The sequence below is a fragment of the Lithobates pipiens genome, unplaced genomic scaffold, assembly GCF_037356315.1.
Source record: "Lithobates pipiens isolate NorthernLeopardFrog02 unplaced genomic scaffold, aLitPip1_a1.2 Scaffold_28, whole genome shotgun sequence".
NCBI lineage: Eukaryota > Metazoa > Chordata > Amphibia > Anura > Ranidae > Lithobates > Lithobates pipiens.
In genome coordinates, this window is record NW_027507789.1 from 89,295,172 (window position 1) to 89,310,582 (window position 15,411).

Genomic DNA, 15,411 nt, shown 5'->3' on the forward strand with positions numbered 1-15,411 from the left:
ACTCCACGCCGTCGGCAGCGGTACGGGTGACCGAGGGGTGCTCGGACTCTTTCCCCATCACTAATGGGACAAGGCAGGGGTGCCCTCTGTCTCCCCTAATTTTAATTCTGACACTGGAACCACTTATGTGTCACGTTCGCAATGACCCGAATATTACTGGCATATCCAAACCCTCGGCACACCACAAAATTGCGGCGTACGCTGACGATCTAATTTTTTCCGTCTCCAATCCACACATTTTGCTTCCCAAAATACTTGCGTCTCTACAGCGACACGGCAGCCTATCAAACTATAAAAACAATTGCGCCAAGTCGGCTGTATTGAATATATCGGTCCCGGATGGTGAGGCCAAGAGGCTCCGGTCCGCTTTTCCATTCTACTGGGCTGAAAAATCTATACGTTAACTGGGCGTTGACATCGCAGCGGATTTAGCGCAATTGTACCTGCTTAATTTTGTCCCTCTCCTGGATAGACTGAAATCTGATTTGGGAAACTGGCATGCTTTAACACTGACCTGGTTCGGGCGCTGTAATGCATTCAAAATGATGGCCCTCCCTCGGATCTTATACATGTTCCAGACATTACAGGTGCTGCTCCGGGACTTTATTTGGGCGCGCAAACCGCCCAGAGCCCGTTTGCAATTGCTTGCCAGACCAAAGGACAAGGGGGGTCTGGGTCTCCCAGATCTCAGACAATACTACAGAGTGGCTCTGCTAGCGAGAGTCGTTGATTGGCATTGTAATGGCCCACACAAGCAGTGGGTGGAGATGGAGATTGAGGATGGTTCCATTCTCCTATTGACCTCCCCGTGGCTCCTGTCCTCCCTACCAAAAGACCTCAGAGGTCACCCCGTAGTGGGAGCTACGTTGGCTGTTGTGCGGAGGTTGTTCCGCTGCACACACATTGCTCCCCTGCCATCACCAATGACTCCGGTTATAGGTAATCCAGACTTCCCACCGGGATTTACCAACAAGAAACTGCGACAGTTGACAGTGGTGGGGAAACAGCGTCTGGGAGAGGTGTGGCCCACGGGAGGGCTCCCGACCACGCAAACTGTCGCCGAGCTTTCTGACCCTCCGCTTGACTTGTTTAGTCCTTATCAACTTCGTCACTTTCTTCTGGCCATACAAAGGGCCCCCTACACTCCTAGAGACCTGACACCCTATAAATCCATCTGTCACAAAAGGGAACCTGTGCGACACACCCTCTCCCTCCTGTACAACCTATTGAGTAGTCAGGAGGAGGAGTCGACCCCACCATTTATCCACAAATGGGAGAGGGACTTAGGCATCACATTTACCCCACAACAGATAGGGAAGATCCTGACCTTAGTACATAAAGCTTCCATCGCAAACCAATATCAAGATACAAGATAGTCTCACGCTGGTATAGAGTCCCATACCTTCTGAATAAAATGGATAGATCGATCCCGGATGTTTGTTGGAGGTGAAATTCAGATATGGGGACCATGGGACACCTTTTCTGGGCATGCCCGACCTTGAGGAACTTTTGGGTTCCCAGTAGCGTGCCTTCTACACTTGACCGAACAGCCTGTTCGAAAATACAAAAAAAACCTCACGATGCAACTCCTGAATGCCGCCCGGGCCTGCATTCCCGCACTGTGGAGGCAGCCTCAGCCCCCATCCAAGGTGCTGTGGTATTCCAAAGTCAATCATATTCTCCGGATGGAAGAATTGACCGCCACCCTTCACAACACTGAAGAGGCATTTAGTGTTACATGGAGGCCCTGGAGGTATTTTACTGGTACTCGAGACTACATTCGGGAGGTGAGCAGTGCCCCCGTCCCAGAAAACGACTGAACATCTAACGTTTACCTACGTAGGCCATGTCTGCCCTGGGTGGCATTCCCCCCTCCCTTTTTGTCTTTATTTTTCTTTTTTTCCCCGCTGCCATCCCCCCACCTCCTCTCTCTCCGTCTTTGCACTCTCTTCTTCCCCCGTCCTCCCTTTTGACTATGCCTAGTCTCCTTACTAGCCTTCAGGACCCAGAAGAACCCCAGGGTTCTGGACATGACCGGCTCATATTTTACTCTGGTTCACGTAGGTCATGATAAGCTGGCTCGCTGTGGTCCCAGTTGTTCTCCATGATTACATTTGTCCGAACGGAGCTGCACTAGTTATACTGTACTACATGTCGGAGGTGGGGTTTCTCTATTTTCTGCATGAAACTGTAGGAATCCCCTCTGAGAACCCAGAGTTATTTGGCTGCCTATTTTTTGTTAGCATGTAATTGTGACCCTGGGTCATGCTGTATGGTTGACTGTTATATTTATGTTGTTCTACTTAATAAAAGAATAATAAAAATAAAAAAAATAAGTCAATGCCAACAGCTTAAAACTAAAGCCTATGGCATTGAGAAATCCCAGGCGGTCTCCCATACAGGTACTAACCATGTCCCAACCCTGCTTAGCCTCTGAGATCAAATGCACGCTCAACCCTCTTGACAAACGCCAAGATGGTCACCTTGGGAAACAAACAAAAAAAACAAGTCAACGCCAACAACATAAAAAGAAGCCTGCGGCATCTGGAAAACCCAGGCGGTCTCCCATCCAGGTACAAACCAGGCCCAACCCTGCTTAGCCTCTGAGACCAAACGAGATTGGGCGCTTTCAGGGTGTTGTGCCCGTAGGCAATTTCTTTGTGCACTCTCAACCCTCTTGACAAATGCCAAGATGGTCACCTTGGGAAACAAGGGAAAAAAAACAGGTCAAAGCCAACAACAAAAAAAGAAGCCTATGGCACCTGGTATTTCCAGGCGGTCTCCCATCCAGGTACTAACCAGGCCCGACACTGTTTAGCCTCTGAGATCAGATGAGATTGGGCGCTTTCAGGGTGATGGGGCCGTAGGTGATCTCTTTGGGCACTCTCAACCCTCTTGTTAAGCGCCAAGATGGTCACCTTGGGAAACAAGCGAAAATAAACAGGTAAACGCCAACAACATAAAAAGAAGCCTACGGCACCTGGTATTCACAGATGGTCTCCCATACAGGTATTAACCAGGCCGTACACTGCTAGGCCTCCGAGATCAATGAGATTGTGCGCTTTCAGGGTGATGTGGCCATATGTGTTCTATTTAGACACTCTCAACCCTCTTGACAAATACCAAGATGGTTATCTTGGGAAACAAGTGAAAAAAAAAAGGTCAACGCCAACAACATAGACCCTGCCGGTCTCCCATCTGACCCAGACCCTGCTTAGCCTCTGAGATTGGGCGCTTTCAGGGTGATGTGACCTCAGGCGAACGCTTTGGGACATACTCAAAACTCTTGACTGATGCTAAAATGGTCACCTTGGGAAACAAGCGAAAGAAAAACAGGTCAAAGCCATTAATATAAAAAGATTCCTGCGGCACCTTTAATTAGGTACTATCCAGGCCGGACCCTGCTTAGCCTCTGAGATCAGATGAGATCGGGCGCTTTCAGGGGGATGTGGCCGTAGGAGATTTTTTTGGGCTCTCTCAGCCCTCTTGACAAATGCCAAGATGATCACCTTGGGAAACAAGCTGAAAAAAAAAAACATGTCAACGCCAACAACATAAAAAGAATCCTACGGCACCTGGTATTCCCAGTTGGTCTCCCATCCAGTTACTAATCAGGCCCGACAATGCTTAGCCTCCGAGATCAGACAAGATCAGGCACTTTCAAGGTGATGGGGCCATAGGCGATCTCTTCAGGCACTCTCAACCATCTTGACAAACGCCAACATGGTCATCTTGGGAAACAAGCGAAAAAAACCAAGTCATTGCCAACATTGGAGGCTAAGCAGGGTTGAGCAATCAGTTTCCTTGCCTGAAATAGGCATCTCAGAACTGCCATCTGGCTACTTCCCGGGTTTCCAACTCCTTCAACTAATCCCAGGAGACAATACTTCGCCTCCATCCTGGTGGAGGTTCCAACCACCCGATCAATGGTTCCTGTCACCTCTGTCCAGTAGCGGATCAACTTCGGGCATCTCCAAAACATGTGCATCATGTCTCCCCCCATGTTCCCGCACCGGGGGCAACTTGCGTCCGGCCGTTCGGCCAAACTGAAAAAGTTTACGAGGAGCATAATAGGTTCTATATAATAAGAACAGATGTGACATCCTGTGTGAGGAGAGCCACAATTCACCACAGGCAGGATTCCTGCGGCCAATTATAGCTCAGGGGGGTTTAGTACACACCCCACACTATATAAGGCGCGGCGGCCTTGTATAGTGTGTTGCGGTGGTCAGGGAAAGAGGACGATAGGCAGGGACAGTGTCTTTACTGCTTGGGAACCTAGCACTGTTACAGTGGGTGTTATGTGCCTCCTGCACAGTACACACCTGAAGCTACCCTTTATTACTGGTGTTCAATTTCTGCAATACATGCATCTGCAGTGCAGAAGTTAGAGTCGGTGTTGTGTGCCTCCTGCACAGTATACACCTTATTGCTGGTGTTCTGTTTCTGTAATACAGGAACCTAGCACTGTTACAGTGCTAGGGTGTACAGAGAAGCTGGTATATATAGAAGACTACAGCATACAGAAGAAAGGCTAGTGAATACAGAATACAGGTTTCGTGTATGTAGATAGGCTTGAGTATACAGAGATGCTAGAGTAAACAGTGAGGCTGGGGTACACAGAGAGGCTAGTTTAAAGACAAATACAAAGATGTTAGTGTATATAGAGAGGTTAGTGTATAGAGAGAGTCGAGTGTATACAGAAAGGACAGTGCATATAGAGAAGCTAGTGTATACAGAAAGGGTATACATGAAAGCTGACATTCTATACAGAAGACTGGGTAGTGTATACAGAGAGTCTAGTGGGTACAGAAGACAGGCTGGTGTATTCTAGCTAGTTTTTACAGTCTAGTGTATACAGAAGACAGGCTATGATATACAGAGAGTTTAGTGTATTCAGAGAGTCTTATGTATACAGTCGGTGAGTGTATACATAAGACTGGCTAGTTTACACAGTGTTTACAGAGATGCAAGGGTGTACAGAAAAGCTGGTATATATAGAAGACTACAGCATACAGAAGAAAGGCTAGTTAATACACAATATAGAAGACTCGTGTATGTAGATAGGCTTGAGTATACAGAGATGCTGGAGTAAACAGTGAGGCTGGGGTACACAGAGAGGCTAATTTAAAGAGAGGCTAGTATATACAAAGATGTTAGTGTATATAGAGAGGTTAATGTATAGAGAGGGTCGAGAGTATACAGAAAGGACAGTGCATATAGAGAAACTAGTGTATACAGAAGACAGGCTTGGGTATACATCAAAGCTGACAGTGTATACAGAAGACTGGGTAGTGCATTCAGAGAGTCTATTGGGTAAAGAAGACAGGCTGGTGTATTCTAGCTAGTTTTTACAGTCTAATGTATACAGAAGACAGGCTGTGGTATACTTGAGGGTTTAGTGTATTCAGAGAGTCTAGTGTACAGAGATGCAAGGGTGTACAGAGAAGCAGGAAGCTAGTATATATAAGGCTAGTGAATACAGGCTAGTGAATACAGAATACAGACTCGTGTATGCAGATAGGCTTGAGTATACGGAAATGCTAGAGTAAACAATGAGGCTGGGGTACACAGAGAGGCTAATTTAAAGAGAGGCTAGTATATACAAAGATGTTAGTGTATATAGAGAGGTTAGTGTATAAAGAGAGTCGAGTGTATACAGATAGGACAGTGCATATAGAGAGACTAGTGTATACAGAAGACAGGCTTGGGTATACATCCAAGCTGACAGTGTATACAGAAGACTGGGTAGTGTATACAGAGATTCTAGTGGGTACAGAAGACAGGCTGGTGTATTCTAGCTAGTGTTTAAAGTCTAGTGTATACAGAAGACAGGCTGTGGTATACAGAGGGTTTAGTGTATTACAGAGATGCAAGGGTGTACAGAGAAGCTAGTATATATAGAAGACTACAGCATACAGAAGAAAGGCTAGTGAATACAGAATAAAGGCTGGCTTCTACGGAGAGGCTACCACTACGGAGATGCAGAACACTATCTAGGGTATATAGAGAGGCTAGATTATACAGAGAGGCTAGTGCATAGAGTGAAGCTATTGTATATAGAAGCCTGGTTAGTGTATACAGAGAAGCTAGTGTGTACAGAAGAAAGGCTAGACAGGCTATAAAGAGAGACAAGTTTTTACAGAAGACAGTTTGGGGTATACAGAGATGCTAGTTTATACAGAGAGACTAATGTATACAGAAGACAGGCTAGGGCATACAGAAGACAGAAGACGGGCTAGTGTATTCAGAACATAGGCTAGTGTATATCGAAGACAGGCTATTGTATGCAGAAGACCGGCTAGTGTAAACATACTGGTGTATATAGAGAGGCTAGTGAATTTAGAGGGTAGGCTAAGTGATAACAGAAGACAATCTGGGCTATACATAGACATCTCATCATTTCATCTAGCTCACATCTCTAATGGAGTTTGTCTCATTGCCATGTTATGCCTTTTCATTCTTATGCTAAATATAGATCACTACACGATTTTAATCATCCACATCAAGCATGCAATAAAACTATCATACATCAAAATAAACCATGTACTCTTTTGCTCTATTTTGCATATTTGTACCGGAACTGTGAGTATGTGACAGTCCTGACACACCATCCTGACTTATTTTTCTTTATTTCTTATTAGAAATGGAGAGTACTATCTCAAAATCCGCTTAAATCCATTCACTTCCATGAGTTCTACTGCTAATTGTACCTTAATGCAAAATGTTCACAAAACCATCCATTTGCTACCAGACATGCTGCATATACTAAGAGTAATGTAACTATCGCTCTCTAACGATGTAAACAGTTTTATTGCTTTTCTGACATTGGCCGAGTATCTCTGACATTAACTGAGTATCTCTCTGCACTATGATCTTAATAATAATAATAATAATAATAATAGGATTGTGTAATGCAAAGATCAACTAGTCTAATATAAGCTTTCTCAATGGTACCGGCATATCCTTTAAATTTAGACTAACTCAACTATTTATCGGCCATTTTCAAGCTAAGCTTTCAATCTCTTACCTTTGAACAGCGATACTTCCTCCCTACAATATTAAGCCATTTAAATGTCCTATTGGTCGCCTATATTATACAACTCTCTGAAAAGCCTATATGTAGAGAATAAAACTAGTCTTACATTTTAATAAAACAGTTTTATTACTCAACCAGTATCAGCTGTCATGTACTGTATTGCTTCTTTTTCTCCACCTTATCTGTCACAGTTAAAACACAGTGACAAAACATTTCTTTTTACCGCAGCAAAATGTGAGAAAAGCAGTGTAAGCCGTCTTTCTGCCATATGCAACCATCTCTCGCTACCTCTATGCAATAGGATTCTCTTTCCAGTGGAAACGGAAAACAGTCAGTGTAAGCCGTCTTCGTGCGTAACAAAATTAATGGAACGATTTACACGTTGACATTTGCAAGCTACGTCCATTTACTGTTAAATAGAGTACCTTTGCATTTATCCCTTGACTTTGCTACTATCCCTTGATCCCTTTTGTGTATTCACTTTATCTCGACCTATATATGCTGCCTCAATATTTTCCTAATTTGTTTTTCTATACTTATTATTATTATTTTATAGAGATTACTATCTCTAAATCATTGTAACAAGTTATAATGTCTACAGCTAATTTTACGTTAAAGCAAAAGTCACACAAAACCATCTTTTTAAAACCTTTTACACACTGCACATTAAGATTAATGCAACCATCTCTCGCTACCTCTATGCAATAGGATTCTCTTTCTGACTCTATTTTGTGTATTACTTCTTCTCCACATTAACTGTCACACTGAGAACCATTTGTAACACATAACACTTGCAACACATTTTTTAACAGCGGCAAAATGTGAGAAAAGCAGTGGGACGGTTTACTTGATTGAGAAGTGGTTGCAGTAGCAAAGCAAAGCAATACAGTTTGATTACATTAATAACACATAATGCAAATATTTTACATTAATTTTACATTCACATCATGCATACATCCTAATGTAAGCTGTCTATCACTATTAATGTTCATGGTTACTGATACATTATGCCGATGACCAGTGGAAACGGAAAACAGTCAGTGTAAGCCGTCTTCGTGCATAACATAATTAATGGAACGATTTACACGTTGGAATTTTCAAGCTACGTCAATTTACTCTTAAATACCCTTTAGCTGCTTAGCTCACACTTTGCTGTATGTAGCCGCGTTTACATGTAAGTAACCAATGGGGATTGACATTTCATGTCCATCTCACATCTCTAATGCAATTTGTCTCTTTGCCATGTCATACTTTGCCAGTTATTATACTTTCTCATCCGATAGAAACCTAATCGTTGCTGATATTTCATGATTACAGCAATCATCTCATCTAATTGCTATACCGACATTTTGCCTTGGTATTACTTTGCAACGCTCTATTGAACAATGTAAAGGTAAGCTAGATATTTTGTGTATTTCCACTTAAACTCTACCTGTATATACTGTCTCAATATTATCCTTTCTAATTTTGCTAAATTAGATTATAGAGTTTGCTATGTCTAAATCCAGGTTACCTACTCACCTTTATTACGTATACTGCTAATTTTAGGATAATACAAAACCATCTTATTGCTTCTTTACACGCTGCACATATTAAGAGTAATGCAATGCTACCGTGAACAGTTTAATTGCTCGTCTCACATTTAGCTGGTATCTCTCTGCTATAGGAAACAGAATTTGTACTAGAACGATCACTCATCTAATATCAGTCCACTCAGTGCTACCGGGATAACTTTTAAATTTAGAGTAATGAAATGATTTCTCAGTCATTTTGGATCTACCGCAACTAACGCTTCCGATCTCATTTCGACTGCAATACTTAATCTCTGCTATTGCAGAATATTTAGCTGCTGACACGTAATTAACTTGATTGATAAAAACCTACACACGTTGTTGCTGTTATTTCGTGTATTTCCACTTAAACCCGTTATAGTTATTTTGCTATATTTATTACTAGTATAAACAGATTACTATCTCTAAATCCTGGTAAACCAGCTCACACTAAACCATCTAATTTCTACCTTACACGCAGCACATATTACATATTAACATTTAGCCGGTATAGTGAAATAGTAAACGAAATGTGTAGATCACTCATCTAATATCGTCTTTTCAGTGCTACCGGAACAACTTTTAAATTTAGAGTAATGCAACGATATCTCAGTTTTATGAAGCTACTGCAACTAACGCTTTGGATCTCTTTCCTGATAAATTACGCTCTGCAATATTAAGCCATGTAAACTGTCCTATTGGTCTGCTAACAATGCTATGTATAATAATACAAATCTTTTAAAAGCAATATCGTCTCACTGCAATACTTACACTCTGCATAATATATATGAATAATGCGAATAATGCTAATAATAAAGTCGTCTAAAACTCGGCTATAAGTAGAGAATAAAACTATCTTACATCAAAATAAACCATGTACTGCCAAACCAATAACGGCCAATTACTTAACGGTATTACAATACAATTACAATAACGGCCAATTACTTACTTAAGTCAATGACTTAACAAAATAAACTTAGCACTCTTTTGCTCTATTTTGAATAGTTGTAGTTCTCCACATTAACTGTCACATTGATATCACCACTGACAACACACCACTTTTTAACAGCACCAAAATATGAAAAAAGCACTTTATATGTTTCAAAAGTAGTTGCATTAGCAAAAAATAAAGTCCTGTCTTCTTTACACGCTAGCTTTTCTGTATACATTAATCTCTCTGTGTACACCAGCCACTCAATATAGACTAGCCTCTCTGTCTTCTGTATACAGGTGCCCGTAATCTATATACACTAGCCTCCCTTCTTTTTACAATAGTCTAGGTGTCCCAGCCTCTCTGCATACACTAGCCTCACTGAATTCCCCAGACTGTCTTCTTTATACACAAGCCTATCTGTAAAAAAAAATAGCCGGTCTTCTGCATACTCTAGCCTCTCTGTGTAACACAGTCTCTCTCTGGATTCCCTAGCCTACATCTCTGCATACCCAGGACCTTCCTCTGTATAATCTAGCCTATCTGTATACACTAGCCTGTCTTTTGTACAAATTAGCTTCTCTGTAGCCGGTCTTCTGTATACACGAGCCTCACTGTCTACTCTTGGTTGTCTTTTGTATACACTAGCATCTCTTTATACATTAGCTCTCTGTATACCCAAGCCTCTCTGTATACACTAGTCCACCGGTATACACTAGCAAGTCTGCATACACTAGCCTCTCTTTGTAACTCAACTTCTCTCTCTGTATACCTTAGCCTCCATCTCTGCATACCCAGGACGTTCTTCTCTATAATCTAGCCTATGTGTATACACTAGCCGGTCTTCTGTAGACATTAGCCTCTCTGTATAAACTATCCGGTCTTCTGTATACACTAGTCCGCCTGTATACACTTGCAAGTATGCATACTCTAGCCTCTCTCTCTGTATACCCTAGCCTCCATCTCTGCATACCCAGGACGTTCTTCTGTATAATCTAGCCTATCTGTATACACTAGCCTGTCTTTTGTACACATTAGCCTCTCTGTGTAAACTAGCCGGTCTACTGTATACACTAGTCCATCTGTATACACTAGCAAGTCTGCATACTCCTGCCTCTCTGTGTAACCCAGCCTCGCTCTCTCTCTCTGTATACCCTAGCCTCCATCTCTGCATACCCAGGACGTTCTTCTGTATAATCTAGCCTATCTGTATAAACTATCCTGTCTTTTGTACACATTAACCTCTCTGTATAAACTAGCCGGTCCTCTGTATACACTAGTCCGTCGGTATACACTAGCATCTCTTTATACATTAGCTCTCTGTATACCCAAGCCTCTCTGTATACACTAGTCCACCGGTATACACTAGCAAGTCTGCATACACTAGCCTCTCTTTGTAACCCAACTTCTCTCTCTGCATACCCAGGACGTTCTTCTCTATAATCTAGCCTATTTGTATACACTAGCCTGTCTTTTGTACACATTAGCCTCTCTGTATAAACTAGCCGGTCCTCTGTATACACTAGTCCATCTGTATACACTAGCAAGTATGCGTACTCTAGCCTCTCTCTCTGTATACCTTAGCCTCCATCTCTGCATACCCAGGACGTTCTTCTGTATAATCTAGCCTGTGTTTTGTACAGCTGCTCTTTATACATTAGCTCTCTGTATAAACTAGCCGGTCCTCTGTATACACTAGTCCGTTGGTATACACTAGCATCTCTTTATACATTAGCTCTCTGTATACCCAAGCCTCTCTGTATACACTAGTCCGTCTGTATGCACTAGCAAGTCTGCATACACCAGCCTCTCTGTGTAACCCAGCCGCTCTCTCTGCATACCCAAGATGTTCTTCTCTATAATCTAGCCTATTTGTATACACTAGCCTGTCTTTTGCACACATTAGCCTCCCTATATAAACTAGCCGGTCTTCTGTATACACTAGTCCGTCTGTATACACTAGTGTATACAGACAGACTAGTGTATACAGAGGACCGACTAATGTGTACAGATAGGCTAGATTATACAGAAGAACGTCCTGGGTATGCAGAGCGCTCAGCTTCAAGGTATGGCCAATGTGAGTAATATGAGGGACACTCCTCACCCCCGCCCCTACCTACCAGATCTGACTTTCATCCCCTTGCCCTCTCTGCCCCGGTCATCTGGTGGTAGTTTTATGCACTCCCTGGCCCCCACCCATTCATAATCCTTACCGACCTTTCTTTCCGCTGCTCACAGAAACACACTGGATGACTTGTCTAATTAAATTAACCAACTTGTACAAGACACCGCTATCCTCCTGTCTGACACCGGTCCCCCTTGGAGGCTTTACCCCTCACTGTTTGGGTGGTCCCTGCCTCTCCCTGGATGCTCCACATATACCACAACGACATTGTCAGAGGGGCACCACTTGGCAGGACACGGGGCTGTCATGCCGGTGGTATCTCCCATTGGAGGAAGGGATGATGGCCCCAACCCCTTGGCAGCAGGTTCTTTCATGTACAGACCAGGGCGGCTCATCTTCCCTTCTGGAGTCTTGACCTTAGATGGGGGATTTGCACTTTGGGGGGTCTGAGTGATACCTAATGCGCTGTACTGGAAGGGCTTGACATTCCCGCATATGTGTCCCCTCCCCCTGGATGCGCCCCTTGTCCCCCCCCTCTGGCTCCCACCTACTCTTTGCCGACACTGCCTTCTGCAGCTTTCGGGGACCCTGGATGACTTATTTATTGAGCCTATTGGTACGAGACACTGCTTCCCTCCAGGGTGACTCTGGACCCCCCTGGAGGATTTACCCCTTACTGTTTGGGCAGTCCCAGCCTCCCTCTGGAGATGCAGGAGAGACACTAATTGGCGGGCCCCAGGACTGCTGCTCGGGTGAAGTCTCCCATTGGATGGAGGGATGGTGGCCCCAGCCCCTTGCCTGCCGGATTTTCCATGCACCGACCAGGGCTGCTTCTCTTTCATCTTGATGTGGTGACCATGGAGGGGAGGAGTTGAAATTTATGGGGTCAGGGTGTTTGCTGGTGGGAGTGCGCTAAAGGACTTGACATTTCTGCATGTTTGTCCCCTCTCCCCTGTTTCCCCCCTCCCTTCCCACCCTTCCCTTCCCTCCTTTCCCTCCCCCTTTCCCCCTTCCACTCCCCCTTTCCCCCCTTCCACTCCCCCTTTCCCCCCTTCCCTGCCCCTTTTCCCCCCGGGGCGTGGACGGGGAGAGGGGGTAAGGAGAGGACAATCTGCCAAAGGGAGAAATGCATTTGTTTGGGGACTGCATGTACTTTAGGGGTATGGGACAGGGGGTGGTGGATCCCATTCTGTGATGCCTTTTCTGTTGTGATGGGCTCCCTCGTGCATGCCTACGTTTAGGGCGAGCCGAGGAGACCCCTCAGTGCTAACAGTTATATGCTCTACCTCTGTTTTGGTTATACTATTGTTTTTTGTTTCTTTGATGTTACTGATTGTCTTTTATTTGCATACCGGTATCAGACGTGACATTTACCACTGCCGGGGCTGGGGGGACTAGGATTCGGGGGCTCCCTCTCCAACCTGTCTACCCAATTACCCAAGTAGGACAGCGCGTTAAACCCAGTGTACATCTGGTAAGCGCTATAGCATAATCGTGCTGTTTTAGTATACCCTTCCTGTACTGTTGAGTGCGGACAACCCTTAATTTCCCTCTCCCCCTGGGGTTGAGGTGCCCGGCCTCTTTTTCCCTTTACCTTTCCTTGCATTTGCCCTTCCTTTCTCCCCCTTAGTTCCCACCATGCATTACCTACCCAAAACCTACCTTGTTTCAACTTTCTTTGCTTTTCTCTGATGTCCCCCCCCCCTCCCCGAGGAGCGATGGCAGACTCAGTCAAGGTCACCTCTCTAAACGTTAGGGGACTGAACTCCCCTGAAAAACGGTGGATCCTCCTGTGAGAACTAAACACATCCTGTACTGATGTGGCCTTTATACAAGAAACACATTTTAAAAATACTAGCCTCCCCTTTCTATGGTCGAGATCCTTCCCTAAGGTCTACCACTCTACTAACCCCTCCTCTCCATTCTGATCTCTAGCAGGCTCCCCTGGGTTCTCCAGGATTCTCTGGTGGACCCTGGGGGCCAATATCTTTTTCTTAGGGGCCACATTGGAGAGCGCCTTTTTACATTTGCCACTGTGTACGCTCCCAATGATCACCAAGACACGTTCCTCAGAACTACCCTGCACAGATTATGTGACTTTCGGGAGGGCCAATTGATATTAGGTGGGGACTTTAATGTCCCCTTTCGCCATCAGTTGACACTTCTGCCTCTTGCTCCTCGCTCCCTACCCCTCACCTAGGTCTCTATTCTGGAACCTTAATGAGAGCCTGCTCCAGATACCAGAAGTTTTAGCAGATGTGACCAGGGAATTGGACCTTTATTTCCAAGAAAACTAAAGCAGGACTGTGACCCGGGGATAATTTGGGAGGCTCACAAGTCAGTACTCCGCAGGGTACTTATCAGGCACGGGGCGCGCATCAAACGAACACGGAAGGAACAGCTTGCTAATCTGTTTTGTGAACTTGCCTCTGTGTAAGCGAAACATAAACATACCCCCTTACGGACCTTAGAGATTGAATTGGGGACACTCCATACCCATATTGCTGTCCTACTCCATTATAAAGCGAAAGCGGCACTCCAGTTTTGTCGTAAACTGACGTAGGAGTCAGAGGGCAAATGCAGAAAAATCTTAGCCAGGTCGGTAAAGGAGTTGAAATCTGGCTCTTACATACCACAGTTGATAGATGAGAATGGCCAGAGGGCCTCTACCCCAACCCAAATAGTCGAAGTCTTTGAAAAATGTTACTCTGATCTCTACAACCTGCCCGATTCAGGGTCTGGACATGACAATATAGACAGATATGTAACCGGTTCTGGTCTACCAACCCTCTCATCGGAATCACGGGAGTACTTGGAGGACCCGATCACACTGGAAGAAGTCCAGACGGCCGTGGGACCTCCGAAGGTGGGTAAGGCTCCGGGCCCTGACGGATATACCGCACAATACTTTAAGACCTTCCTCCCTATTCTCGGCCCGCGCTTGGTGAATTTATTTAATACTCTGAGCTCGAATGGGGATTTTCCTGAGGATACTCTTAGAGCCCACATCTCGTTGATACCTAAGGAGGGCAAAGACCCGGGCCTATGTGGGAGCTACAGACCCATTTCCCTCCAAAATTCGGTCCTAAAACTATTCTCTAACTCCTCGCCACGTGATTGGCACATCACTTGTAGTCCCTTATACATATTGACCAGTTAGGTTTTATTCCCACCAGGGAAGATAGGGACAACCACTAAGGTGCTTACCCTGATCCGTAAAGCAAAGTCATCTGGGACCCCTTGTCTTTTCATGAGTACTGATGCCGAGAAGGCTTTTGATCGGGTCAAATGGACATTAATGTTCTCGGTCCTTCGCCATATAGGTCTGAGTGAACGGATGCTGGCATGGATAAGTAAGATATACTCACGTACTTACATTCCACCGGACATCGCGCGTACGTTTATGTTGAACTTCCCCCCACCCCTTGTCACTAAGATCCGCAGTTTGCTTCACGGGTGGCATTCTGGCCTCCATTCCTGGTTCAGCAGATGCAATCTCATTAAAATGAACATACTCCCTAAATTTACTTATCTTTTCCAAGCTCTCCCGATCCAGATTCCAGTCCTGTTTTTTAAGCAAGCTCAATCCTTGCTCACTCAATTTAACTGGGCCCACAAAAATCCCAGACTTAAGCGGTCACAGCTGACATTGTCTAAACAACAGGGAGGGTTGGTTCTCCCTAACTTGCGACGCTACTACCTGGCCTCCCATCTGGGGCGTGTATTGGACTGGAATCGAAACAAACTTTCTAAGCTCACTCCCGAA

General features: G+C 44.6%; 2 pseudogenes; both read right to left on the reverse strand.

Annotated features, from left to right (window-relative positions):
* Nucleotides 1-2,750: 2,750 nt before the first annotated feature.
* LOC143936436 (5S ribosomal RNA) lies at nt 2,751-2,869 on the reverse strand (annotated as a pseudogene).
* Nucleotides 2,870-3,563: 694 nt separating this feature from the next.
* LOC143936835 (5S ribosomal RNA) lies at nt 3,564-3,682 on the reverse strand (annotated as a pseudogene).
* Nucleotides 3,683-15,411: the final 11,729 nt, after the last annotated feature.